The 25,410-nt window shown below is 35.0% G+C and overlaps 2 pseudogenes; one reads left to right on the top strand and one right to left on the bottom strand.

Annotated features, from left to right (window-relative positions):
* Positions 1-5,853, top strand: part of LOC139887641 (disease resistance protein RPV1-like) — a 103,152-nt pseudogene extending 97,299 nt beyond the window's left edge.
* A 1,156-nt stretch (positions 5,854-7,009) lies between these two features.
* Positions 7,010-25,410, bottom strand: part of LOC139887640 (disease resistance protein RPV1-like) — a 47,987-nt pseudogene continuing 29,586 nt past the window's right edge.

Below are 25,410 nucleotides of genomic sequence, written 5' to 3'. Positions count from 1 at the left end.
GTCCCGGTCATAAAGCTTAATTATGCGTGTTTATATTAAACCTAGGGAGTGAATAGAGAATGTTCCTCATATTATGTATTTATTTTAACAGAAGTACGAGGATGGAGGAAAACGGGTCGGCCTCAGCGCTCAATTTCCTCCTTTACTGAGTTGAGAACTGTTGCTTGTATCATGTATGATGCTGATACGGTAACTATTCTGAACTATCTGTCAATGACTCTCATTATGTTTTTGCATGAATTATAAAGCATTTTGTAGTTTGATTCGTTTATAATTAGTCTTGTTACTATTTATTGTTAGAAGCTTTACCCTAAATATACTACTATATACTGTTGATATACAATTTATTCCTATCGAGTTCTGGTTTTGTCTATGTTGACATGATGCACACGTGACACGTTCATTTAATCTCATTATATTGATAATAAAGTTTTGCTAACTTTGTATGTGTAAAACAGGAGCAAAGTTACAAGATGGCGCATATGTCTAAAGTGTCATACGACGATACAACTACCTATGCATCATTTGTCAGCAGAACTTTGAAATCAACATTAAGTACGTTCGAGAACTTTGGAACTTTGAAAGGTGCATCCATACGCCTGTTAAAAACTGGAAATTCGAAAGCTTCATCTATAGTCCTGTTAATTTTTCTGGTTCTGGCATTAATTCTCATCGAAATATATGCCGCTACTTTATTAAAAATGTTGAGTAAACAAAATAATAAATCTGACTGAGTTAATGTTCGTGTCTAGAGAATTTAGTGGGAAATTAACCAAGTATTGTTGAGTCAATGATCTGTGCAGTGTCTGAGTCTGTAACACAAACCAAGAGTTAGACAAACTGAAATAAAGAATCTGGAGGACAGACTTAACCTGTGCAGACTCTGAAGAACGTGGATAAGAAGATAAGAAGATTTGAGGGTACCTTATTTAAAAATATTGATTCAAAATTCATGTGATTATCTCGTCTGTTATAATAGATGTATCTTTAATTAGGTAGAGATTCATTAGGATTGTAATTCTTAAACCGACATATACTGTATATAAAGTTTATGTGATTCGGAGACTATCCGCAAAGGTGGGTATGACGTTGAATCAGATTTTGCAAATTTTTGGAGAAAATGTGATTTTGACTGTAACATGGCAATATCAAATTTTAAAGGAAAATAGTGGCGCTCATGTTAAATTTCAGAGATAAGATGTTATAGATGATGTGATAAAATATGAGTAGAGGTTTGATGAAAAATAAATAAATAAATAAATAAATATATATATATATATATATATATATATATATATATATATAGCGGTAGGATCAAGAGGGAAGTAACCATTCGGGGGGAAGCGGGGGGAAGCAAAAACTTTTTTTTCTCTTCATTTTTTGAAAAAACTTTGTTCACGAACATTATAGATGAGATGAAAATATGAACATTTAGTAGAGACACTTTGTGATAAATGTTTTTATTTTGGTGAGAAAACGCTCGAAGAAGTAATATATAACAATTATCGTGTTTTTCGAGCGTATTTTGAGGTTTTAGCTATTGGAGTTTAGATATTAGGGTTTATAGGGTTTAGATATTAGGGTTTAAAATTTATGGTTTAGGGTTTAGATTTAGGGTTTAGATTTAGGATTTAGATTGAGTTTTTAACACGAACGGTTTAGAGTTTAGAGTTTAGGGTTTAGGGTTTAGGGTTTAGGGTTTGGTGTTTTGGGTTTATTCCATAAATCCAAAACACCAAACCCTAAACCCTAAACCCTAAATCGGACTAAATTTTACTTCACAAAACATGGAGAAAAAAAACGTTCATATTCTTCACGAACAATATTATCTTGAATGTTATTTTTGTCGATCGTTTTCCCGCCTAAATAATAACATTCATCACGAAGTGTCTCTTCTAAATGTTCATATTTTCGTGTGATCTTGATGCCGGAAAAAAAAATTCAAAAAAAACGAATTTTTTTTTTTTTGCTTCCCCCGATTGGTTACTTCCCGATTGATCCTGCCCTATATATATATATATATATATGAACACTTCTCAACCAATCATTTATTATTACATTAATTAATAAAATATTTAATTTAATTTTCACATAATAGGAATGAAGGGCACGTATGAAAATTTGGTCCCACTAAATTCGGTCAATACCACTTGACTCAACCGCTAAAACTTTAATTCAATTATATGTAGGCAGGGCAATTATATGCCATCAATCACAGTGCATCTCTCGTGGAAATTAGATATACGCACCAACTAACAAGTTATACATCCACTTCGATTATATTTTTGTATGATTGAACTAGGATTGGTTATTGAGTGATCAACCGATGAAGTTTAGTATTTATTGAATCTAATTTGTTATATTAATGAAAATTATCATTTTATAACTCATTTTCATCTCTCTATCTCTAACTGCCACCACCAAATATCTCTATTCTTACTATGATAAAATAATAAAACTTCTCCATATTAATGTCCTTCCCATTACGAATAACATCGAATATTTGGAAAAGTAAGCGTATCCGGCCGGTGCATCCTGATTCACTGCTAATTCTCCGGTGCCTGATGCATCCAAAGTCATCGTCAAACTTACCGGGGCATCCATGCTCAACAACAAACTCACGTGTGCATTCAAAATCACCGTGAAACTCACTGGCGCATCCAAACTTCCCTCGAAACTCACCGGTGCATCCATGATCATTGTCAAATTCGTTGTTGCATCAAACCTCGATGACGTTGAATTTGTTTTTTTTTTTAATATTGAATTTCTAGGCTTTGTTTAGTACTTCGTGGATGCCTTCTGTTTGTATTTTACAAAGAATAATGTTTTTATTTTTTCTTACGTTTGTAGTTATTAATAAAATAAATTCTAGTTGTCTTCAAATTGATGAATCCTATTTTTGTATTTTTTTTTATTATTTATATGCATCCTCTTTTTATCCTTTTTCTGCTTGAAAATAAAATTGATAGTGGCTTTGTATATGGATGCCCATCCTCTTTAAAATGATGCAACCTTGGATGAAGAGTATTGTATTGAAAATATTGTTTATCAATTAATCAGTATGTCAATTGAAAATAATTGAAAATGAATCAACGCATCTTGGATTTGGATTTGATGCAAGTAATTCGTTTTGAAGCTTCATGAGCATGAGAGATTTTTAGGGAGGATAAGAGCTATTTTGGTGGGAAGATAGAAAAATACATTTGTACCCTTTTATTATTTTTTAAATTATATATATATATATATATATATATATATATATATATATATATATATATATATATATATATATATATATATATATAGGGGTAGGATCAAGAGGGAAGTAACCAATCGGGGGGAAGCGGGGGGAAGCAAATTTTTTTTTTTTTCGTTTTTTGAAAAAACTTTGTTCACGAACATTATAGATGAGATGAAAATATGAACATTTAGTAGAGACACTTGTGATAAATGTTTTTATTTTGGCGGGAAAACGCTCGAAGAAGTAATATATAACAATTATCGTGTTTTTCGAGCGTATTTTGAGGTTTTAGCTATTGGGGTTTAGATATTAGGGTTTATAGGGTTTAGATATTAGGGTTTAGAAATTTAGGGTTTAGGGTTTAGATTTAGGATTTAGATTGAGTTTATAACACGAACGATTTAGAGTTTAGGGTTTAGAGTTAAATTTTACTTCACAAAACATGAAGAAAAAAAACGTTCATATTCTTCACGAACAATATTATCTTGAATGTTATTTTTGTCGATCGTTTTTCCGCCTAAATAATAACATTCATCACGAAGTGTCTCTTTTAAATGTTCATATTTTCGTGTGATCTTGATGCCGGAAATTTTTTTTTTCAAAAAAAACAAAAAAAAAAAAAATATTTGCTTCCCCCCGATTGGTTACTTCCCTATTGATCATGCCCCTATATATATATATATATATATAGTGGTAGGATCAAGAGGGAAGTAACCAATCGGGGGGAAGCGCGGGGAAGCAAAAACTTTTTTTTTTCGTTTTTTGAAAAAACTTTGTTCACGAACATTATAGATGAGATGAAAATATGAACATTTAGTAGAGACACTTAGTGATAAATGTTTTTATTTTAACGGGAAAACGCTCGAAAAAGTAATATATAACAATTATCGCATTTTTCGAGCGTATATTGAGGTTTTAGCTATTGGGGTTTAGATATTAGGGTTTAGATATTAGGGTTTAGAAATTTAGGGTTTAGGGTTTAGATTTAGGATTTAGATTGAGTTTTTAACACGAACGGTTTAGAGTTTAGGGTTTAGGGTTTAGGGTTTAGTGTTTTGGGTTTATGGAATAAACCCAAAACACCAAACCCTAAACCCTAAACTCTAAATCGGGCTAAATTTTACTTCACAAAACATGAAGAAAAAAAAATGTTCATATTCTTCACGAACAATATTATTTTGAATGTTATTTTTATCGATCATTTTTCCGCCTTAATAATAACATTCATCACGAAGTGTCTCTTCTAAATGTTCATATTTTCGTGTGATCTTGATACCGAAAAAAAAATTCCAAAAAAAAAGGGAAATTTTTTTTTTTTGCTTCCCCCCGATTGATTACTTCCCCATTGATCCTGCCCATATATATATATATATATATATATATATATATATATATATATATATATATATATATATATATATATATATATATATATATATATATATATATATATATATATATATATATATATATATAATCAAAGGTTTTAGTGACTCAAAATATGACAAAGCATGAATGACTCAGCCTCTTATTCAAATTGCAACAAAAAGGATATGTGGCTTCTTACCAAGCCGAGTTCGAGCGTATCTCCAATTGCGTCACCGGTCTTCCACACACGGCCCTTTTGAATTGTTTCATCTCGGGCTTGAAACCTGACATTCAACGCGAACTTGCGACCCATAACCCGACCACCTTATACCATACTTGGTTTGGCCAAGTTAACTGAGGATAAGTTAACAGCGGGTCACACTTTGCCTTCGTCCACTAACCAAAGTCCACACACCTTACACTCCTACAACCACCACTGTTGTCTCCACCAATATCGTCTCACCCTTATTGCCTAGCCCGAACACCACTAACACCACCCTTCCCGTTGATATGAACTCTTCGAGTTGACCGCTAAATCCAATGTAAAAGCCGATTTGAGATGGTTAATCACCAAAGAAACAACGACAAAGAAGAGAGGTATGTCTAAACCACTTTTTCATTCCTCTTCAAAAAAATACAGAAGTACAAATTTATACTAGAACCATGGTTGTAAAACTCGCGACTCGGGGAGAACTCGGCAGGAGGTTTTTGAGGAGTTCTCGGCGACTCGGGGAGAACTCGGGGGAGAACTCGGATGTTGACTTTCGTTGACTTTTTCATATATATAAATATATACATTCATACATACTGACAATATATAAATAATAGGGGATGTTATTGTCAATTTAACTAAAAGTTCAAGAGTGCTCATTAAGTTTGTTCTTGTTTTTAAAGTTTAGTAAAACTTCAGGGGCTGTTATTGTTATTTCGTAATAGATAAAGAAATTAAAATACTAAAATATCACTTTATCTATCAGAATGCTGATCTAGATCTGGAATTTTTTTTTGAAATAGTAATATTTTTTAATATGTTTACAAAACTAGAAATTTGGAAAAAATCTTTACAAAACTAGTAAAACCGGAGTTTCAAACTCCGGTTTGGGCCAAACCGGTGTTCCAAAGTCCAGTTTCTATCTACTTTGTCCACATGGCAGAGTGACATGGCAAACCGGACTTTGAAACACCGGTTTGCCACGTGGCATAATTTTTTTTTTTTTTTTTTTTTTTTTAGGATTCTGGGATGAGCTTGTTTATTTGTTTTTAAAAAAAAATTTAATTGTTAATAATTGATATTCATCGCTTAAAAGAATTAGCTTATTAATTACGGAGTAATAACTATCTGAACTTTCACTTCTCAAACTACATTAAAAGAAGTTTCAAATTAGCATATTAATAATTAATATTCATCCCTTAAATTTAGCAAAAATAATGAAATTTTTTTTCTAAACAAATAAACGAGCTCATCCTAGAATCCTAAAAAAAAAAAAAAAAAATTCCACGTGGCAAACCGGTGTTTCAAAGTCCGGTTTGCCATGTCACTCTGCCATGTGGACAAAGTAGATAGAAACCGGACTTTGGAACACCGATTTGGCCAAACCGGAGTTTGAAACTCCGGTTTTACTAGTTTTGTAAAGTTTTTTTCAAAATTTCTAATTTTGTAAACATATTAAAAAATATTACTATTTCAAAAAAAAATTCTCTAGATCTGTGCTTCCTTATCCTGTTGCTTCGTATTATATTTATTTATTATTTATTATTTATTTATTATTTATTATTTATTTATCTTCAAAGACTTCAAAGTACGAGTATCACTCAATTGAAGAAGAGGAAGAAGAGTAGTCGACTTGTTAATTGTTGAGTGACAAACCCAATTGAAGAAGAGGAAGACGAATTTCGAAGAAACCCAGGAAATAGCAGCGTCAGAGAGAAGAAGAAGAAGAAACGTAGACGGAAGAGAAGAAAAATAAGGGTCGATGCGGAAGAAACCCTAATTATTGAACGTATATCACTTTTTTAGAAGAGTTGACTTTTGTTGACCGAGATTTTACCGATTCTTACTCCGAGTTTTCGTTTTTCCCCTTCAGCCGATTACTCGCCGATTACTCGGCCGAGTAATCCGAGTTTTGCAACACTGACTAGAACTAAGACACCTACGGTTACTACTTCTATTTGCCAGCATGAATAAAGTACCAATAATAATTAATAACGTACACCAAAGATATTGGTAACCAACTTGCATTTGCTCAGTAATTCCATCTACTGCTTATAATTTAACTTCTACTAAATCATGCATGGAAATATAGTTAAATATGGGAACGTGGGCTTTCTTCCAAGAATTATTCAACCGTCCATATTGACTTAGTTGTGACATGCGTGAGTAATTGATTCATGAGTGTATCATTAAACAACTTCACTTAATAGCCCGACGGTAATCACCACCATGGAAAGCAGCTGCAACACTGAAAGAAAGTCAGAAGCATGAGTATAAATAACTTATGCCTAAAATCAACAAGGTTATCAATGAAATAAAAGTAACTTTTGTAGTTATATTTAATAGTAATTAATACGTTAATAGTTAGCATATCACCTCCAGATTTTGACAAAACCAAAATAATAGAACAAAAAGTTAAGGTGATAAAGCGGATCATTACCTTTTTCCTCTCGGGTCTATTACCATTAACATGTGAAGCATCATTTCTGTCTATCGTTGAAATTCCACCACCACCATGCCGCTTTTCATCTCGTGCTTTATTGAATATTGTAATGAAACTTTCATCCAAAGCGGGATCATCGTCACTATTCCATCCACCAAATCTCGGAACCTTGAATTTACGAGAGTAACCTTCAGGTAAAGCAGGATGATTTCGGACATCCCAGTCAAGAAATCTTGAAGCAGTAGTGATGTCAGCAGGCTGCCAAATCATACATGCGTTGGTGATTTTAGTGTCATTTATGTTAGAAATCAAAATATGAAGACTTAGCTTTTTGGGATCAGTTTCCATCATTTCCCATTGAAGATACAGCTCGATTACAGCAACCAAACAGCTCATAGTTTCCTTATTTTGATTTAGGCTCCTTGCCTTAGATAGATATAGCCGTTAGCTCTTGTGTATAAATACATACACATTGTAAGTTTGTAATTCACCAATTCAAGCATTATTCTTAATTATCAATAATACGATCAGTTCTTCACAATTTACAATTGTTTTAGTTTCAATAATTTATTTATGTAACTGAGATATACGAGAGCCCAAATGGGAAACTGCTAGATTTTATATCAATTTTCACATCTATAAGCTTATATAAACACCAACTCGACAGCAAACAGGTAGGGTCAGCGTATTCTTAAGGGGGTTCAGTAAACCTACATGAGCAATAAATGAATAAATTGTATTTGGTGGCACCTTTTCATGTTCAACCAATTTGATGTTATAATATTCTCTGGTCTCAAATAAAAACATAAAAAAACAATTAAAAAATCTGACATATCCGGTTGTGGATTGTGTGTAACCCTGCATATATGAAAGTGTTTCACTCATGATTTAAAAAGTATATAGCCACATTGTTATAGAATTATTATTCTTTCCTACACATTGTTGCGATCATATCATGGAAATTAAAAACATAAGCAGTTTAATGAACTTACACTTCCATAACCATCAGCATATTGTCTCGACCTTGATCTTCCAAGTATCATCGGAGAACCGGAGTTGGCATTCTTGACTTCAGCTTCTTCTACAGCCTGAAACAAATGTTTACATTGTAATGTCAATTATTTAATTAACAAATGTTTGTTAATACAATTTTTTCCGTTCCAAAAATATAATAATATACAAATACTACAATTAAAGAAAAGAAAATTGAACAAAAAACTATTGTAACATTAAAATATTTGAGTACATTAAGGAGTTGGTTTTACCTCTATTTCTGTATCACTAAATTCAGGTGGAGTCCCCGAAGTCATCATCTCCCCAAGTTTGACCGACGTCTGTTAAAATACAATGCAAATTTGGTATTATAAAATAATATGAAATTAGTAGATGTATATATGTAAAATATCTAGATATTAATATGTATAAGAAAATATCTAGATATTAGAATATGAGAGAAAAATCTAGAAATTGAAATGTAAAAGAAAAATCTAGATATTTGTAGGTTGTAGAAATATCTAGATATTTATATATCCATGGAAATATCTAGGTTCTAGAATGTTTCATGGAGTAGTATAAATGTGGGAGGAGATTTCATTTGTGTTGTGTGAAGGTGTGAGAGTTGTGAGGAAGTAGAGAAGAAGTAAGGTGAAGAAGTAAAAGAAGAGTGTGAGTTAGTTCATAATATCGTAATTGTTTCTTTGTAATTAATAAAAGTGTTCTTTGTTAAGTTTCCCGGTTAAGCCTCAGTTTGTGTTTAAGTTCTTAGTGCACTTGTGTTGTATCTATCATATGGTCGGCTTTGCCGCCTAAGTGATATATGGTCGGTTATACCGCCTGAACGATATATGGTCGACACTGTCGCCTAAATATTATTGTGCACTAAGGATTTATAAAATTAAAGGCTAACCAACGTCAAAGTGTTGGTCTAGTGAGTGAGTATAACCTAGGTCCTCTATAGTGGGTGTGTTGGGCTCGTTGAAGCTTCCAACAATTGGTATCAGAGCGGGTCGTTCGGGACCATTGCTAGTGGAGGTACTCATCGGTAAACGTTGGACGTTTACATCGACTTGTTTTCACCAAGGCTCTAAGGGAGATTTTGTCGGAGCACAGTTAGGAACGAACTGTGAAAGCTCATCGGTCAGGGACCAAGCTTATTGGACGTTGGACGTCATGATGGCAGATCTTGCAAGTACAAGCAGTGGAATCAAGAGTCTCAATAACCACAACTATGGTTATTGGCGGACTTGCATAGAATCCTACCTACAAGGACAGGATTTATGGGAAATAGTTGCTGGCAGTGACACAACGCCTCCACCAAAAGAAAATGCTGAAGCCTTGAGAAAATGGAACATCAAGGTTGGGAAGGCTTTATTTATACTGAAGACTACAATCGAGGAGGATCTATTGGAGCACATCCGTGACGAGAAAACACCGAAGGCAGCTTGGGAAACTTTTGAAAAATTGTTTTCAAAGAAGAATGAAGAACGCCTCCAGCTCTTGGAAAATGAGCTCACGGGTATCTCACAAAGAAGTCTGTCTATTTCTCAGTATTTCACCAAGGTAAAATCTATTTGCCGTGAGATATCTCAGCTTGCTCCTGAAGAGAAAGTGAGTGATGCAAGGATGAAGAGAATTATCATCCATGGCTTAAGGTCCGAGTATAATGGATTTATAGCCGCTGTGAGAGGATGGCCTACTCAACCATCATTAATAGAGCTGGAGAATTTGTTGGCTAATCAAGAGGCATTAGCCAAGTAGATGAGTGAAGTAAGCATAAAAGGCGAAGAAGAGGCACTCTTCACCAATAAGAAGAAAGCAACATCTCGAAGACAAGAGGCGATGAAAGAAAGTAAGATATATGGGTGGAAGGGTCACCCAAAATCAAAAGGCAACGCTTCAGGGGGAGCTCAACAAGGAAGAAGAGATCATCGCCAACAATACGGAGAAAATGATAAGAGAAAGAATGGTGAATGCTTCAATTGTGGCAAGAAGGCTCATTTTTCTCGAGATTGTAGATTCCCCAGAAGGCGAATTTCGAAGGAAATGTGTCCGCCGTAAGAGATGAGAAGAAAGAGGTCACATTCGAAGCAACCATTAATGAGGAAACTTGGGATGCAGAAGCAGGACTCTCCGTTGAAGTTGACATGGATGATCAAGCTCTTGCATCAACTTTAAAGTAAAAAATAAACTACAAAGATGATTGGATCATTGATTCTGGTTGCTCAAATCATATGACCAATGATGAGACGAAGCTTCAAGAAATGGATGATTACAAAGGAAAGAGAGTCGTGTTGACAGCCGACAATTCAAGGTTGTCTATTTCTCACATTAGAAAGACAATAATTCCAAATGAAGGCGACTCTCATAAGCTCCAACTCGAGAAGGTGTATCTTGTCCCTGGCCTAAAGAAGAATTTACTGTCAGTACCACAATTGACAGCAGAAGGGAACTATGTGCTCTTTGGACCCGAAGATGTGTCCGTATTCAAGAGAGTGAAGGTGGTTGGCAATCCAATTATGCAAGGAAGAAAAATAGAGTCGGTCTATGTACTATCTGCTGAAACAGCATATGTGGATAAGACTCAAAAAAATGAGACGGCTGATCTGTGGCATGAACGTCTTGGGCATGTGGGATACAATAAGTTAAAGGAGATGATGGTGAAACGCATAGTAAATGGGCTTCCTCAAATTGATATCCGAACATATACAATATGTGCTGGATGTCAATTTGGAAAAGCTCACCAATTGCCATTCAAGGAGTCACAACATCAGTCCAAGACACCACTAGAGCTCATACACTCAGACGTCTTTGGCCTAGTGAAACAAACATCACTTGGAGGAATGAAGTATATGGTGACATTCATTGATGACTTCTCAAGATATGTGTGGGTTACTTCATGAAGGAGAAGTCGGAGACTTTTCTGAAGTTTAAAGAGTTCAAGAACAAGGTAGAAAGTGAGCTCAATACTAAGATTCGATGCTTACGCACAGATAATGGAGGAGAATATTTATCAACCGAGTTCAATATCTATCTTGAGAAGCACAAGATCAGAAGGCAATTAACTTGCCCTAATACTCCACAACAGAATGGAGTGGCAGAACGTAAGAATCGTCATCTTGCTGAAACCTGTCGAAGTATGCTTCATGGTAAGAATGTACCAGGAAGATTTTGGGCCGAATGTATGAGGACGGCTTCATACGTGATTAACAGACTCCCACAAACAAAGTTGGGATATATTTCACCATATGAAAGATTATGGAAGATCAAGCCAACCGTCAACCATCTCAAGGTTTTTGGATGCGTATGCTACGTCTTCGTACCAGATCATCTACGAAGCAAATTTGATAAGAAGGCAATCCGATGGATTTTTGTCGGTTATGATGAATCAAGAAAAGGATGGAGATGTTGTGATCCAAATACTGGAAAGTGTCATACTTTAAGAAATGTGGTATTTGATGAAGCTTCTTCATGGTGGTCACCTCAAAAGATAGAGCTTCCAGAATCTCATGGATTAGAAGAAGTTCCAGAAGAGAAAGAAGAACATAAAGAGCACATATCGGATCCAATTAAAGAAGGAGATGGATCGTACTCTAAGGAAACGAGTCCATGGAAAACTGGGGTACATCAATCTACATCTGAAGAGGTTCGTCCAAGCCAAATGGATGCCGAGGAGCATGTGCAGGAATTACGGAGATCAACAAGGCCGAGGCAACCTAATCCGAGGCATGCCAATGCTGCTCATGTGGATGAATCAATACCTATTGAGCCTTCTACTTATGAAGAAGCAGCACAAAGTCAAGAATGGCAGAAAGCGATGGAAGAAGAAATTAATGCTCTAAAAGAAAACCAGACATGGAGTTTAGTTCCAAAGCTAAAAGATGTAAAACCAATATCTTGTAAATGGGTTTATAAGGTGAAGACTCGATCAGATGGCTCCATTGAAAGGTATAAAGCTCGACTTATTGCTAGAGGTTTTTCTCAACAATATGGGCTGGATTATGAAGAAACGTTTAGTCCAGTGGCGAAGATCACAACAATTCGAGCTCTACTAGCTTTATCCGCCAGCAAATCTTGGAAGATGTGGCAGATGGATGTTAAGAACGCTTTCTTACATGGAGAACTTGACAAAGACATTTATATGGAGCAACCAAGAGGCTTTGAGAACAAGTCCCATCCTGACCATGTCTGCAAATTAAAGAAAGCACTATACGGCTTGAAGCAGGCTCCAAGAGCTTGGTACGGGAAGATTGGCGAGTTCTTAGTACAAAGTGGTTTCACAGTTGCTCCTTCAGATTCTAGTTTATTTGTGAAACAAGATCAAGGAAAACTAGCCATAGTGCTAGTATATGTGGATGACTTAATCATCACGGGAGATCACTATGAGGAGATCCAAGGAACAAGAGAGAATCTGTCTATCAGATTTCATATGAAGGAGCTTGGAGAACTCAAACGTTTTCTTGGACTCGAAATAGAGCAGAAAAGAGAAGGATTATTTCTGGGACAACAGAAATATGCGCGAGATCTTTTACAAAAGTACGGAATGCTTAATTGCAAACCTATCTCAACCCCAATGGATCCGAATACAAAACTACGAGCAGATGAAGGAAAAAGTCTTCAAGATGTTACCATGTATCGAAAGATGGTTGAAAGTCTTATTTATCTCACACTAAGCCGGCCAGACATATCTTATGCAGTTGGAGTGGTTAGTCGATACATGAGCAATCCGAAGAAGCCTCACCTTGATGTTGTACGACGCATCTTAAGGTATGTTAAAGGCACTATCAACTTTGGTATTTTATACAAGAAAACAAAAGAATGTCACGTGACTGGATATTGTGACGCCGATTACGCTGGAGACTATGATACACGACGATCAACAACTGAATACATGTTTAGTCTTGGATCGGGAGTGATATCATGGTGCAGCAAGAGACAACCAACTGTATCCTTATCAAGCACCTAAGCAGAATATCGATCGGCATCATCAGCAACACAAGAAATTATATGGTTGAAACAATTAATGGAAGATCTTCATCAATCAACAGATTATCAAGTAAATCTTCTTTGCGATAATCTATCAGCTATTCGATTAGCAGAGAATCCAGTCTTCCATGCAAGAACAAAACATATAGAAGTGCACTATCACTATGTTCGCGAGAAGGTCCTCAAAGGGGAGATCAAGATGATGCCAACAAAGACAGATGAACAGGTTGTAGATATATTCACCAAGAGCCTAAGTAAACCGAAGTTTACAAAATTCAGAGAAGCACTTGGAATGGTCTGCAAGACATCGTTGGAAGAAAATTTGCATTGAGGGGGAGTGTTAAAATACAATGCAAATTTGGTATTATAAAATAATATGAAATTAGTAGATGTATATATGTAAAATATCTAGATATTAATATGTATAAGAAAATATCTAGATATTAGAATATGAGAGAAAAATCTAGAAATTGAAATGTAAAAGAAAAATCTAGATATTTGTAGGTTGTAGAAATATCTAGATATTTATATATCCATGGAAATATCTAGGTTCTAGAATGTTCCATGGAGTAGTATAAATATGGGAGGAGATTTCATTTGTGTTGTGTGAAGGTGTGAGAGTTGTGAGGAAGTAGAGAAGAAGTAAGGTGAAGAAGTAAAAGAAGAGTGTGAGTTAGTTCATAATATCGTAATTGTTTCTTTGTAATTAATAAAAGTGTTCTTTGTTAAGTTTCCCGGTTAAGCCTCAGTTTATGTTTAAGTTCTTAGTGCACTTGTGTTGTATCTATCATATGGTCGGCTTTGCCGCCTAAGTGATATATGGTCGGTTATACCGCCTGAACGATATATGGTCGACACTGTCGCCTAAATATTATTGTGCACTAAGGATTTATAAAATTAAAGGCTAACCAACGTCAAAGTGTTGGTCTAGTGAGTGAGTATAACCTAGGTCCTCTATAGTGGGTGTGTTGGGCTCGTCGAAGCTTTCAACAACGTCAACCCCGTAGTTTTATCGCTAATGTATGAATTAGAAACCTCTGTAATCGTGTAAGTTTCCTCCTGTTTCTTATTATTCAAAAAAGATAAAAAGGTTGGAAATCAGATTATCACTCTAATTATCAAATAAACATCATGCACCATAACACTAAATGATATTATAACGGTTCGACTAATCTCTTCTCATGTGAGAACTCATGTAATGGTCAAAAGAGAGAAAGAAAACAACAACACTTGCTATCAAGCTTATAAAATCTTATTTAGACAACCATATTCTCTAAAAGTCACACACACACACACATATCAACTTAGACGTTCCTTTTATAATATAATAACTTCCTTAAAGAGAAACATGACTATAATTTTGACCCTTCATCTTATTTATGTAATGATTAATGTAAAAAAAATAAGCATTACAACAAATTTACCGTTTCGGGACCCCAGATTATGCATCCACTTGTTTTCAGTGCTGTAAATGACTGATATGATTGTTGAGGTCGGCCAGCAAATCTCCATCCTCGTACCTCTGTAACAAATTTGGGTTATAAGAAACATTCTCTATTAACATAACAGAAGTGGCACTATTAATCGAGTCAACAGCAAACGTCGATTTATTAGGGTTTATGGGAAGAAGAAGAAGATAGTTTTCAGATCCATTTTTCAAAAGAAAATCAAAAACCCACTTTATTCATCAATCAAATTGCCGACGGAGAGGTGCTCAAGGGACCTGTAATAAAAACATTGTAATGCAGAATCTATTGTACTGGATTTTTTTTCATGTGATGTTGGTTTTAACTTATTCAACAATATATTCAGTATCTTATCTTTATTTTAGATTTATTTTGATTTGGGGTTTCAAAATAAGGGTTCTTATTTTTTTGGTGATGAAGATGAAGACGTGAGTGGAGAAGATTTAATGTTTGAAAATGTTTGACTATTCTTGAAGATGTCAGGGTTTTTGAGAAGAAGTGTTTTTGAGTAGAATAGCGATGAAGATGAAGAAGATATGGGTTCGTTATGATTTCGTTAGATAAATTGATGTTTATTATGATTTCGTTATTTCGAGGGACCAATTGCATCAAAAAATTAACTTTAGTAATCTTTTACCTGATGTATAAGTCATCGCTTGTATACAATAGTACATATTTAAAAGTTGAATGCATGCAATAGGAGTTTTGAAAGTTGGATGCATACAATAGAAGTTTTGTGAAAGTTCAATGCATTTTCAAACAATTTTCCCTAGACTAAACTACCATATCTTTAGATATGTAAATAAAAGAAGGCGCATACCTGTATCATCAATAGTAGCCCCGGTTAAAATACTTAACCAACCAGGAGTTAGTCTTCCAACTTCCATTAACTTGTAAAAATCACGCTGACAAAGATAGTACGATCCTACGCTTAGTTGAAATCGAGACAAGTCTCATCCAAAAGTTTCTACCCATCCAACTTTATTTTCCGATACTTCACGTGCCACATCATCATCACTGTACACCAGGCTTGCACCACATTTAACTACTTCTAACCCACTCAACACAACAATAGAAACAGTAACTTCATCTCCAACGTTCAGTAAGTTTCCAATCGGCCAATAGCTTAACCATATACAAACTTCACCAGAACCAGGTTTACCAAATACTTTAGGGTTGTAAATTAAATCATTGCCATTAGTCATACTAATTTTAGCAAACCAGGACACATCTTCACCGGATATTGTATATCTGAAAGTTACATTCAATCCCTTGAGAGTACTACCCGCTGGACAAGAAGGTACATAAAACGACAAAGACATTGATTGTGACGTATACTCGGGTGTCAGATTTGGATTCTTTATGTCTGGTAGAGATGTGCTCATTATATTGAACTCATACAACATCTACACCACAAAACCAACACAGTTAGGTCATTTGTATATTCAAAAAAGTTGGCAGATATTATCTTTTTAATGTTATTATGTTTAAACAAATAATTGAATTGAATTGATTACCTGGAGATGACAACTTCTACCTTCGGTGAGCTCATAATCACCAACGAGGCACACCTCGTGATGTTGATATTCTTTTAACCAAAACAAGTGTCCCAAATAGATTTCATCAAGTTTGGAAACCAGCAACAACTTAACATAGCCCTGAATATCTCATAAATTATAGCAACCTTCGTAACCAAACTCTTGCAATGTAAATCGACCTGATTCAAAACTTATTTTCTCTATTGAAATACAATTATATATATACAATTCTGCAAGTGTAGTTGGGAGACATATAAGTCTTTTAAGTCTTGAACACTTGCTTAAATCAAGAACCCGAAGATTTTTAAGATAATTGTAGCTAGGCAAGATTTCAAACAGACCATTGCCCATATTTATGTATTGCAAATCTTTTTGATTGTTGAAACTCAAAGGAAAATTATCAGTGCAGTCAAGATTGCAGTCATCAAGAAATAATCGCTGTAGCATATGTGGCAACGAAAACGACAACTCTTGTGTACTTCCCTCTGTTGTTGTATATACATGCTCTCTCTTGCAAAGGTTTTTACACCCTGTCATGTTTAATAAAGCAAGTCTTTCGAGGTTTTCGATGTTTCTACACACACGAAACAGACTGTGACAGTTCCAGAGAATCAAAGTCTCGAGATTAGGGATATGGTCGATATTTCGGATTTCTAAAAGATTGTGTGAGTCCTTTAGATTTAAAATCTTCAGTGATACAAGAACCTGTATCAAAAAGGGTAATATAGGAGCTTTTTAGCAAAACACAACCGCAGAACCATAAAATGAATAAAGTGGACTCATACCATTGGTGGTTCAAATTCTTTTAAGCTGCTATAGCTCATATCTAAAGCGACCATATTACCCATATACAAGTCGGTATTTATTGTGCTCTCGCTGAATCCAACCCAGCAGAGCCATCTTAAATGTTCAGATGATTCCTTGTATGATCCACTGAGTTTTACAAAATTTAGGTTCAGCAATTTCAGTTGATCCATCTGTTGAAGTGAATCGGTTGAAAGCTGTTGAATCCAGAAAATGATGGCAAAAATCAGGCAGATTGGATTAAAAGTATTTTGCAAACTTACAATCATGTAAAAATTCTTATTAACCAAAGACAAATTAAAAAAAAAAAAAAACACTAATAATAATAAACAAAATTAAGGCATAACAAATTACACACTTAAAAATTAAGGCTATAGAAATAAAGTACTATATCATACATCTATTAATTGTCTGGATTCGAAACCATCCTCTTTCATAAGCATTTGAATATTGTTAGAATACGTAGAAGATATATATGCATTTAATGTAGTCGACGCATGCAGTGTATTTAATGTAGTTAGGTGCAATTTAATGTAGTTAGGTGCAATTTATTATGTATCGTTGTTAGATTTACTTGGGTCTATATATACCCGTCCAGCTAACAGGTTGTAAATGGAATTAAGAGACAATTGAAATGAAATACAGATAGTTTATTCTCTTGATTACAATTCTCTTGATTACATGGTATCAGAGCAAGGTTAGAGTGGTTCACCTGTGAGATTTGAGAGTTGAGAGTTGAGTTTACCGTTGTACAACCATCCACCGCCGCTTCTATTTCAAATCACCCCGGAGAGTGATTGTTGAGTCCTTTCAAGTCATCTAAATCAACTTGTTCTGTTTCGTGACCACCCTTACTACGAAAAAAAAAAAATACTGTTCCGCCATTGCCATCTGAAATCACCCACTTCGAGTCATTTTTTAGTCTCACTACCCCTTCCAATCGATTCATAGTGTCCCTAATTGCAAACCCTGAAAATTTCAAGCATTTACGATCACTGTGTATACCCCACGCGCCGCCAATCACCGTTGCCGGAGTCCCACGCGCCGGAGAGTGACGGCGCGTGAAGCCTTTTCCCCGCCGTCGTTTTCTTTTCCGTTCACTCCTGTGAACACTCCGACCATACTCCGTGAGTATTGGATCGTGTTTTGTACTTTGAAATTCTGGTAGTATTTGCTTGGTCTTCTCAATTCTCTTTTTGAAGGGAATATATTTTTCTGCATAACTATCCATTTTACTTGTTCTTTATCTGCCAACTTGCTTTGGCTTTTACACTTTTGCTTTACATCATTTGTCCCATTGTCGAGTGGTATATATAAAATAAAATATAAATAAAATATATATCACACATCATTGTCTCTAGTTATTTTTTAAATAACATCTTGTCTCTCGAAGGAAAAAAAAAATGTTCAGTTTACGTATCTCTATAGCTAGATATTTATTTGGGGTTATTTTGTTAATGGTCAGAAACTCCATCCTATACTTTGAAACATTTTCGGATTTGATTCAATACCCCTTAATGATTCTTACTTGGTTCGTTGGGTTCTCTCAATTATTGATTATTAAATTTATAATGAGTAATGTCAAGAAAATTTATTCGCCTTATACGTTCACAATCTCTGCGGAAGATTATGAAGAATATGTCCGATTAAAAGAGTTCGTGAAGCTCAAAACACCAACAGCCGCTTTTGCTGAATCAGGTAAGTCAAATACGTGCCTTTTATCATCCGCCTCTAAATGGGTCATCGATTCTGGTGCTTCAGATCACATGACAGGTAATCACCATCTATTCTCCGATTTTAAATCACAACCATCTCATGTCACAATTGCAAATGGCACCACCTCTCCTGTCCTTGGTTTTGGTACTGTCAACGTCACCCCTTCTATTTCATTGTCATCGGTTTTAAGTCTACCTAACTTCTCATTTAATTTGTTGTCCGTTAGCAAAATTACTCGAGACTTGAATTGTGTTGCTTTACTCTATCCTGATTTTTGTGTCTTTCAGGATCTATCGACAAAGCAGATTATTGGTAAAGGGCGGGTATCTGATGGCCTATACATACTTGAATCCGAAATACAAATACCACGTTCTTTGGTATGCTCTAAGTCATCATCCCCTTATGAGATGCATTGTAGGTTGGGACATCCTTCTCTCCAGAGTATGAAAAAATTATGTCCTGAATTCTCTTATTTATCATCTCTGTATTGTGAACCATGTCAGTTTGCCAAACACCATCGAATCCACTTATCTCCCAGAGTCAATAAACGAGCCTCGTCTCCATTTGAATTGGTCCACTCTGATGTTTGGGGTCCATGTTCAGTTACTTCCAAACCTGGTTTTAAATACTTTGTTACCTTTATCGATGACTATTCTCGTGTTACTTGGCTTTATTTGATGAAAAGTCGTTCTGAAGTATTTACTAAATTTTGCTCATTTGTTACTGAAGTAAAAACTCAATTTCAGGTTCCGGTTCAAACTTTGAGAAGTGATAATGGCAAAGAATTTCTTTCCGAATCATTTTCCTCATATATGCTTCAGAATGGTATCCTTCACGAGTCATCTTGTGTTGACACACCATCCCAAAATGGGGTTGCGGAACGAAAGAATCGACATCTTCTTGAAGTAGCTCGAGCACTCTTATTTCAAATGAACGTTCCAAAACCATTTTGGGCTGACGCTGTATCAACTGCATGTTTCCTTATTAATCGAATGCCATCCGCTGTCCTTAATGGTGATATTCCATATTCAGTTTTGTTCCCCACAAAATCTTTATTTCCGATTGAGCCAAAGATTTTTGGTAGTACTTGCTTTGTGCGTGACACTCAGCCTCACCGCTCTAAATTAGATCCTAAGTCCATCAAATGTGTGTTCCTTGGATACTCTCGCCTTCAGAAAGGTTACAGATGTTTTTCACCAACTCTCCAGCGTTATATTGTGTCCCGCGATGTCACATTCCAAGAAAAGTTACCTTTCTTTCCAGTGTCCACCTATCACAATCATGAAAATAGTGATGACTTATTGGTATATGTACCCATACCAGCTCCCACACCAGCTCCCACACCAGATCTCACACCAGATCCCACACCAGATCCCACACCAGATCCCACACCAGAACCCACACCATTAGAACACACTGATCCCACACCAGATCCCACACCAGATCTCACACCAGATCCTACACCAGATCCCACACCAGAACCCACACCATTAGAACAAACTGATCACTTTCAGTATGTATACAGTCGACGTTTCCGTCCTACATCAGAACCAGCTCCTGTACCACAATCGTCGTCGATAGATCCTCCCAGTGAGTCAACCTATGAGGTTTCCACTAATATTCATGACACTCAATCTTCAGATTCTGATTCCGATATTCCCATTGCTCTTCGAAAAGGTAAACGTACATGCACTTATCCTATTGCTTCCTTTGTCTCTTATGATAAATTGTCAGTATCTTCTCGAGCTTTTTTTGCCACTTTAGACTCTGTCACTATTCCAAAAACTATTGGTGAAGCTTTAACTCATCCTGGATGGCGGGCCGCCATGATTGAGGAGATTAATGCACTTGATCATAATGGCACTTGGGCATTAGTTGACTTACCTGTTTCCAAAAAGGCAATTGGTTGTAAGTGGGTTTTCACAATAAAGGTTAATCCTGATGGTTCTTTGGCACGGTTGAAAGCTCTGTTAGTTGCTAAGGGTTATGCTCAAACATATGGGGTGGATTATTCTGAGACCTTTTCTCCTGTTGCTAAACTCACATCTGTTAGATTATTCATCTCTTTAGCTGCTACGTATCAGTGGACACTTCATCAACTTGATGTGAAGAATGCATTTTTACATGGAAATTTGCAAGAAGAAGTCTATATGGAGCAACCACCTGGGTTTGTTGCTCAGGGGGTGAAATGTCCCGTTCTTATTGATTAAAAACGTTCCATATTAATTGATTTCGTTGCGAGGTTTTGACCTCTATATGAGACATTTTTCAAAGACTGCATTCATTTTTAAAACAAACCATAACCTTTATTTCATAAATAAAGGTTTAAAAAGCTTTACGTAGATTATCAAATAATGATAATCTAAAATATCCTGTTTACACACGACCATTACATAATGGTTTACAATACAAATATGTTACATCGAAATCAGTTTCTTGAATGCAGTTTTTACACAATATCATACAAGCATGGACTCCAAATCTCGTCCTTATTTAAGTATGCGACAGCGGAAGCTCTTAGTATTCACCTGAGAATAAACATACTTTAAACGTCAACAAAAATGTTGGTGAGTTATAGGTTTAACCTATATGTATCAAATCGTAACAATAGACCACAAGATTTCATATTTCAATACACATCCCATACATAGAGATAAAAATCATTCATATGGTGAACACCTGGTAACCGACATTAACAAGATGCATATATATAAGAATATCCCCATCATTCCGGGACACCCTTCGGATATGATATAAATTTCGAAGTACTAAAGCATCCGGTACTTTGGATGGGGTTTGTTAGGCCCAATAGATCTATCTTTAGGATTCGCGTCAATTAGGGTGTCTGTTCCCTAATTCTTAGATTACCAGACTTAATAAAAAAGGGGCATATTCGATTTCGATAATTCAACCATAGAATGTAGTTTCACGTACTTGTGTCTATTTTGTAAATCATTTATAAAACCTGCATGTATTCTCATCCCAAAAATATTAGATTTTAAAAGTGGGACTATAACTCACTTTCACAGATTTTTACTTCGTCGGGAAGTAAGACTTGGCCACTGGTTGATTCACGAACCTATAATAATATATACATATATATCAAAGTATGTTCAAAATATATTTACAACACTTTTAATATATTTTGATGTTTTAAGTTTATTAAGTCAGCTGTCCTCGTTAGTAACCTACAACTAGTTGTCCACAGTTAGATGTACAGAAATAAATCGATAAATATTATCTTGAATCAATCCACGACCCAGTGTATACGTATCTCAGTATTGATCACAACTCAAACTATATATATTTTGGAATCAACCTCAACCCTGTATAGCTAACTCCAACATTCACATATAGAGTGTCTATGGTTGTTCCGAAATATATATAGATGTGTCGACATGATAGGTCGAAACATTGTATACGTGTCTATGGTATCTCAAGATTACATAATATACAATACAAGTTGATTAAGTTATGGTTGGAATAGATTTGTTACCAATTTTCACGTAGCTAAAATGAGAAAAATTATCCAATCTTGTTTTACCCATAACTTCTTCATTTTAAATCCGTTTTGAGTGAATCAAATTGCTATGGTTTCATATTGAACTCTATTTTATGAATCTAAACAGAAAAAGTATAGGTTTATAGTCAGAAAAATAAGTTACAAGTCGTTTTTGTAAAGGTAGTCATTTCAGTCGAAAGAACGACGTCTAGATGACCATTTTAGAAAACATACTTCCACTTTGAGTTTAACCATAATTTTTGGATATAGTTTCATGTTCATAATAAAAATCATTTTCTCAGAATAACAACTTTTAAATCAAAGTTTATCATAGTTTTTAATTAACTAACCCAAAACAGCCCGCGGTGTTACTACGACGGCGTAAATCCGGTTTTACGGTGTTTTTCGTGTTTTCAGGTTTTAAATCATTAAGTTAGCATATCATATAGATATAGAACATGTGTTTAGTTGATTTTAAAAGTCAATTTAGAAGGATTAACTTTTGTTTGCGAACAAGTTTAGAATTAACTAAACTATGTTCTAGTGATTACAAGTTTAAACCTTCGAATAAGATAGCTTTATATGTATGAATCGAATGATGTTATGAACATCATTACTACCTTAAGTTCCTTGGATAAACCTACTGGAAAAGAGAAAAATGGATCTAGCTTCAACGGATCTTTGGATGGCTCGAAGTCCTTGAAGCAGAATCATGACACGAAAACAAGTTCAAGTAAGATCATCACTTGAAATAAGATTGTTATAGTTATAGAAATTGAACTAAAGTTTGAATATGATTATTACCTTATATTAGAATGATAACCTACTGTAAGAAACAAAGATTTCTTGAGGTTGGATGATCACCTTACAAGATTGGAAGTGAGCTAGCAAACTTGAAAGTATTCTTGATTTTATGTAACTAGAACTTGTAGAATTTATGAAGAAGAACTTGTAGAATTTATGAAGAACACTTAGAACTTGAAGATAGAACTTGAGAGAGATTAATTAGATGATAAAAATTGAAGAATGAAAGTGTTTGTAGGTGTTTTTGGTCGTTGGTGTATGGATTAGATATAAAGGATATGTAATTTTGTTTTCATGTAAATAAGTCATGAATGATTACTCATATTTTTGTAATTTTATGAGATATTTCATGCTAGTTGCCAAATGATGGTTCCCACATGTGTTAGGTGACTCACATGGGCTGCTAAGAGCTAATCATTGGAGTGTATATACCAATAGTACATACATCTAAAAGCTGTGTATTGTACGAGTACGAATACGGGTGCATACGAGTAGAATTGTTGATGAAACTGAACGAGGATGTAATTGTAAGAATTTTTGTTAAGTAGAAGTATTTTGATAAGTGTATTGAAGTCTTTCAAAAGTGTATAAATACATATTAAAACACTACATGTATATACATTTTAACTGAGTCGTTAAGTCATCGTTAGTCGTTACATGTAAGTGTTGTTTTGAAACCTTTAGGTTAACGATCTTGTTAAATGTTGTTAACCCAATGTTTATAATATCAAATGAGATTTTAAATTATTATATTATCATGATATTATCATGTATGAATATATCTTAATATGATATTTATCCATTAAATGTCTTTACAACGATAATCGTTACATATATGTCTCGTTTAAAAATCATTAAGTTAGTAGTCTTGTTTTTACATATGTAGTTCATTGTTAATATACTTAATGATATGTTTACTTATCATAGTATCATGTTAACTATATATATATCCATATATATGTCATCATATAGTTTTTACAAGTTTTAACGTTCGTGAATCACCGGTCAACTTGGGTGGTCAATTGTCTATATGAAACATATTTCAATTAATCAAGTCTTAACAAGTTTGATTGCTTAACATGTTGGAAACATTTAATCATGTAAATATCAATCTCAATTAATATATATAAACATGGAAAAGTTCGGGTCACTACAGTACCTACCCGTTAAATAAATTTCGTCCCGAAATTTTAAGCTGTTGAAGGTGTTTACGAATCTTCTGGAAATAGATGCGGGTATTTCTTCTTCATCTGATCTTCACGCTCCCAGGTGAACTCGAGTCCTCTACGAGCATTCCATCGAACCTTAACAATTGGTATCTTGTTTTGCTTAAGTCTTTTAACCTCACGATCCATTATTTCGACGGGTTCTTCGATGAATTGGAGTTTTTCGTTGATTTGGATTTCATCTAACGGAATAGTGAGATCTTCTTTAGCAAAACATTTCTTCAAATTCGAGACGTGGAAAGTGTTATGTACAGCCGCGAGTTGTTGAGGTAACTCAAGTCGGTAAGCTACTGGTTCGACACGATCAATAATCTTGAATGGTCCAATATACCTTGGATTTAATTTCCCTCGTTTACCAAATCGAACAACGCCTTTCCAAGGTGCAACTTTAAGCATGACCATCTCTCCAATTTCAAATTCTATATCTTTTCTTTTAATGTCAGCGTAGCTCTTTTGTCGACTTTGGGCGGTTTTCAACCGTTGTTGAATTTGGATGATCTTCTCGGTAGTTTCTTGTATAATCTCCGGGCCCGTAATCTGTCTATCCCCCACTTCACTCCAACAAATCGGAGACCTGCACTTTCTACCATAAAGTGCTTCAAACAGCGCCATCTCAATGCTTGAATGGTAGCTGTTGTTGTAGGAAAATTCTGCTAATGGTAGATGTCGATCCCAACTGTTTCCGAAATCAATAACACATGCTCGTAGCATGTCTTCAAGCGTTTGTATCGTCCTTTCACTCTGGCCATCAGTTTGTGGATGATAGGCAGTACTCATGTCTAGACGAGTTCCTAATGCTTGCTGTAATGTCTGCCAGAATCTTGAAATAAATCTGCCATCCCTATCAGAGATAATAGAGATTGGTATTCCATGTCTAGAGACGACTTCCTTCAAATACAGTCGTGCTAACTTCTCCATCTTGTCATCTTCTCTTATTGGCAGGAAGTGTACTGATTTGGTGAGACGATCAACTATTACCCAAATAGTATCAAAACCACTTGCAGTCCTTGGCAATTTAGTGATGAAATCCATGGTAATGTTTTTCCATTTCCATTCTGGGATTTCGAGTTGTTGAAGTAGACCTGATGGTTTCTGATGCTAAGCTTTGA

The sequence above is a fragment of the Rutidosis leptorrhynchoides genome, chromosome 2 (genome assembly GCF_046630445.1).
Source record: "Rutidosis leptorrhynchoides isolate AG116_Rl617_1_P2 chromosome 2, CSIRO_AGI_Rlap_v1, whole genome shotgun sequence".
Lineage (NCBI taxonomy): Eukaryota > Viridiplantae > Streptophyta > Magnoliopsida > Asterales > Asteraceae > Rutidosis > Rutidosis leptorrhynchoides.
Note: the sequence above shows the minus strand (reverse complement) of the source record. Positions and strands in the feature narration are given on the sequence as shown.